At 35.3% G+C, this 5,173-nt stretch overlaps 1 long non-coding RNA gene across 3 annotated transcripts in view; it reads left to right on the top strand.

Annotated features, from left to right (window-relative positions):
- LOC111432415 overlaps nt 1-3,920 on the top strand; it is a 20,235-nt gene extending 16,315 nt beyond the window's left edge. Inside the window, exons 3-6 of one of the 3 annotated variants that reach the window (XR_002708635.1) lie at nt 755-894; nt 1,462-1,635; nt 1,898-2,018; nt 3,317-3,920. This is a non-coding gene — a long non-coding RNA (uncharacterized LOC111432415). Of the gene's footprint in view, nt 1-739; nt 895-1,461; nt 1,771-1,897; nt 2,019-3,316 lie in introns of all 3 variants that reach the window. The other 2 variants (XR_002708636.1, XR_002708637.1) reach the window with 2 other exon arrangements.
- Nucleotides 3,921-5,173: the final 1,253 nt, after the last annotated feature.

The raw sequence follows: 5,173 nt of genomic DNA, 5'->3' as shown, positions 1-5,173 counted from the left end.
TGCATTTTCCTCGGAAATTCAATTATTTCTTGGAAGTCTAAAAAGCAGACTAATGTGTCCAGATCATCAGCAGAAGCCGAGTATCGAGCTATGGCAAATACTTGTTTAGAGTTAACTTGGTTAAGATACATTCTTCAAGACTTGAATGTTCCACTGTCCGAACCAGCATTATTATATTGTGATAATCAAGCAGCATTACATATAGCAGCCAATCCAGTTTTTCATGAACGTACGAAACACATTGAAATAGATTGTCATATAGTTCGAGAAAAATTACAAGCTGGAATCATCAAACCGTGTTATGTTTCGACCAAAATGCAATTGGCAGATGTTTTTACTAAAGCTTTGGGAAGACAGCAATTTGACTTTTTGAAGGACAAGTTGGGTGTGATCGACATACACTCTCCAACTTGAGGGGGAGTATTAAGAGGATATTTTGCCGTGATAATTAGTTAGAATATATCTTAGATATTTAGGAAGCTGTTAGTATAGATTTGATTAACCGTATATTTTATTTATTTACCAGATTTAATTAGATATATATTTTTCTATTTTTAGGTATTAGTTGATAGTTTGTATCCTATTTAAACGTGTAAACCTGAATGAATGAAGATCATACTTTCGATCCCAATTCTATTTCTATTTCTCTTTCTTAACAGTCCTGCATTCCATGCTTTCGAATTTTAGAGAGTAAATTTCTGCTGCGGTGAGTTCAATATTTGTGGATGAGTGTGTTAAGTTGATTTATGGAAAGGATTCAAGTGTTACAAAGGAAAGGAGATTTTCTGGAGTTCAGGCACTTTCTGGGACTGGAACGTGCCGACTGCTTGCTGAATTTCAGAGCCATTTCCATCCTGATGTTCCAATGTTCTTGCCCGAACCAACTTGGTCTAAGTAAGTTTCCACTTGCTTTAAGTATTTTTTGCAAACATACACTCGGGTAACAAAGAAAACGCATACCTAGTTTAGATCACTGTTATAAATAATTTGTTAAAATCAATGACAAAGAATAAATGAACTTTTCTTTCAAATAGAATGCTTTAAGGATATGATCTTGATAAATGTTTTTTCGTACCATGGCAAGTGAAACTTTCTGCTATGATATGTTAGTGTTAGGAACTGCGAACCTCTATAATTGTATGACATTGTCCACTTTGAGTATAAACTCTCGTGGTTTTACTTTTGGTTTTTCCAAAGGGCCTCAACTAATGGAGACGTATTTCTTATTTATAAACTCATGATCATTACCTTAATTAGTTAATGTGAGACTCCTCCCAACAATCCTCAATAGTTAGTTCTTATTTGATTTAAAATTCCCCGGAATGTTCTTTCTTTTTGCTCCATCCTTGTGCTCACAACCTAACACATGAACAATGGCTAGAAATTTCAAATCAATTAATGGTAGTTGCAAATAATTTGATGGAGAGAATGATGTGACTTAACTCCAACTTTTCCTTCCAGGTGAAACATCACTTTCCCTTTGTTTGACATGGCGTATCAAGGGTTTGCCAGTGGAGATCTTGAAGGGATGCCAAAGTTATATGGCTGTTTCTTGAAGATGGATATATGGTAGGTTGTGCTCAATTCATATGCGAAGAATATGGGTTTATATGGACACAGGGTTGTTTGTCTAAGGTCAGTATCTATTAGCTGAACTCTAGATTGCTATCAATAGGGAAATATTGTGTAGTGTGAAGTAATTGTCTTGCGTTTAATCGAAGTGTTGCAGTACTTTAAATCTTAATTGGGTTTCTTAGTTGCTAGACAGGGGTAAGCATGGTCTTATTTTTCTTACTTTATGATTGTGTTGCAGTACTTTAAATCTTGATCTCTGCCTCTTGCCTGCCTTGTATTCTGACATTACATCCATTTGTTCAACTTTTCCCCCATTTTCTAGTGTTCTTGGCAAAGATCAACAGCAAGCCATGATAGTAAGATTTCAGCTTCAGTGACTGGCCAGGGCAATGTATAGCAGCCCTCCCATTCGTCTGAAGACTGAATGGATTGAAGAACTGAAGGTACTGGATAAATATTTGTAAAGTCTCTTCTTGATTTCTTGGAGGATATTGATTGTGAGATCCCACGTCAGTTGGAGAGGGGAACAAAGCATTTCTTAAAAGAGTGTGGCCCTAATAGACGCGTTTTAAAATCATGAGACTGACGGCGATACGTAACGAGTCAAATCAGACAATATCTGCTAGCAGTGAGTTTGAGCTGTTACAAATGGTATCAAAGCTAGAAACCAGACAATGTGACAGTGAGGACACTGACCTTCAAGGGGGATGGATTGTGAGATCCCACATCAGTTGGAGAGAGAAACGAAACATTCCTTATAATGGTGTGCAAACCTATCCCTAGTAGATGCGTTTTAAAACCGTGAGGCTGACGGCGATACGTAACGGGTCAAAGCGGACAATATTTACTAGTGGTGAGCTTGGGCTGTTACAAATGGTATCAGAGCCAAACATCGGACAGTGTGCCAATGAAGATGCTGGGCCCCCGAGGGGGGTGGATTGTGAGATCCCACATCAGTTGGAGAGGGGAATGAAGCATTGCTTATAAGGGTGTGGAAACCACTAGTAGCGTGTTTTATAACCATGAGGCTGACAACGATACGTAACGAGTCAAAGCAAACAATATTTGCTAGCGGTGGCTTAGGCTGTTACAAATGATATCAGAGCCAGACACCAAACGGTGTGCCAATGAGGACGTTGGGCTCCCAAGGGGGGTGGATTGTGAGATCCCACATGAGTTGGAGAAGAGAATAAAACATTTTTTTATAAGGGTATGGAAACCTCACCCTAGTAGATGCAGTTTTAAATCGTGAGGTTGATGGTGATACATAATGGGTCAAAGTGAACAATATTTATTAGCGGTGAGCTTGGACTTGGACTTGGACTTGGGCTGTTACATACTGATGTGTTTTTACCCTCCTACATTTTAAGGTTTTTGGCCAATTGCATTTGATCTATTAGAGCTAGTTTATTTGATAATCTTGAGAAACTGAATGCTCCTCTCAATCGGGATCACATAGTCAGTTATGGTACTAAGAATTTGGCTAAGTTACATTTTTGTTCCATCATTGAATCCTGCAATTATTATTGGTTGCATTCCAGCTCTTTGATTTCTTTCCAGCTAAACTTAAGTCCTGTCACGTGTCCATATTTTCAATCAGTATGAATTCTTTGACGCATATTTCATATCATTAAAATAAGATTATATCACGAAATTCATATGGCACATACAACACTAATGACTGAGTGGAAAAAATTGTGATAAAGCTGTTTAATATTTGTTTATTTATCAATTGTGACAGATGCAGGTCGGAATGGTTTGCTATTCTGGTTTAAACTGTGAGCAGATTGATCTGCTGGCTAGAGATTTTGGTGGTACATATGAACAGGGATGGACGTGTGAGGTACCTCTAAAACTTTATGTTAGGCTGCATTAAATTTGCATCTTTGATTGGCTGGTTGATGATTTATGTTTTAATTAATTGAGCGATAGTTAAAATATACGAAATAAAAAATTTGTTTCTTTGATTTCTTTCTTGGTTTGATTTATTATCTTTGGGCAGCCTGGCGGGTGTAACGGCAAGAAATGTTAGTTACTTACGTAGAGTATCAAGTCAGCAATTATGATCTAAAATACTTAAACGTCTCAAGATGTAGCTTCTAATGGCTTTTTGTTGTTTAATTTGAAGATGATACGAAAACTCTAGCCAATTGAATCTAAGAATTCTTATGGATATATGAACCCTTGGATCACAAATGCCACGCCCCTCCAAATCAAGGTGATTTCATTCCATAAGATAAGGAAATTTTTAGGTGAAAAACTAGAGATATTAGGTATCCTTAAAACGAAAAGACATCATTCCAAGAGAAATGAATATTTGGATTATCTTATCGATCAAATAAGACAAAAAAAAAAAAAAAACTTTAAGATAAACCAAGTCAAACTTATAGGTAGCTAAGAGAAAGTATAAATGCTCTTTTTATTACATTTTCCACCTCTACTCCACTCGAATACATAAAGTCTCATACATAAAGTCTCAAATAAAACATGTAGCTAAAAAAAAAGTAAATAAAAAGAACTAAAAATATACTAATGAAGCACTATATATTTAGGTTTCAATTCCTCCACCCAAAAGTTTATAACCGTCCAAGAAAAAATGAAGGCCCACTTAAAGAGCTTGAGTCTATTGTCGGAGCTGGATTCTTTCTTTAATGTGACATTATCGACAACTTAAAAGTTCAATTTTAATGAAACTTGACTTTATTTAATGTGATTAGAGTCTATCTTGTGGTAATTTGATGATATTTTTTCACTTCTTTGAAATTTATATTCACTAAGATTCATATCATGGTTCAATGAACGGAGACCAAAAAGAAAAATTGTATTGTATAGCTAATTGAATTGCTTTCTAAACCAGTCGAATTTAAAGTCGACAAGAAGGATCAATTCTTCTAGTTTTTAATTTTTTTTTTTAACTATATTCTAAAATGAATAAATAAATTAATAAAATGATTACAAATGAGCTTTTAGTGTTTGATATTAATGTATATAGTGTTGGTATAATGAAATTAATGTGTAACATAGTAATGGGTAGATGAGAATTTTCATACTATTAATTACATTGAACCAAAATTATTTATTTTTTAAAAGAATTTAAGTCTGTGGGACCAAAGAAAGAATCTGTTGTATGTTGATGTAGCATGGAGTTAAAGTCCATGGTACCAAATCACGGGGTCTTATTTATGTTGTCGAAAGTTTAGAAAACTAGAGTGGTATATTAAACTAACATTGAATCTTTTTTTAAATTTGATTATTGCATAATGAATGAGGAAGTTGTTGAATGTTTGTTTACCATCGGCAGTAATGGATTAGCCTTTTTCTTTTTTTCGACCCAAATAATGGTTATAATCATATGAAATAGAATCTATGTGAGATCTTACATCGGCTGGGGATGAGAACAAAATATTCCTTATGAGAGTGTGAAAACATTTTCTTAGTATACGCATTTTAAAACCGTGAGGTTGACGGCGATACGTAACGAGCAAAAGTTGACAATATATGTCAGTAATGGGCTTGAGCTGTTACAAATGGTATTAGAGTCAAGACATATGGCGGTGTGTGAGTAAGGACATTAGGCTCCCACAGGGATGGATTGTGA

The sequence above is a fragment of the Cucurbita moschata genome, unplaced genomic scaffold (assembly GCF_002738365.1).
Source record: "Cucurbita moschata cultivar Rifu unplaced genomic scaffold, Cmos_1.0 Cmo_Scf00038, whole genome shotgun sequence".
NCBI lineage: Eukaryota > Viridiplantae > Streptophyta > Magnoliopsida > Cucurbitales > Cucurbitaceae > Cucurbita > Cucurbita moschata.
The sequence above is the reverse complement of the archived record's forward strand: the minus strand, read 5'-3'. Positions and strand labels throughout refer to the sequence as shown.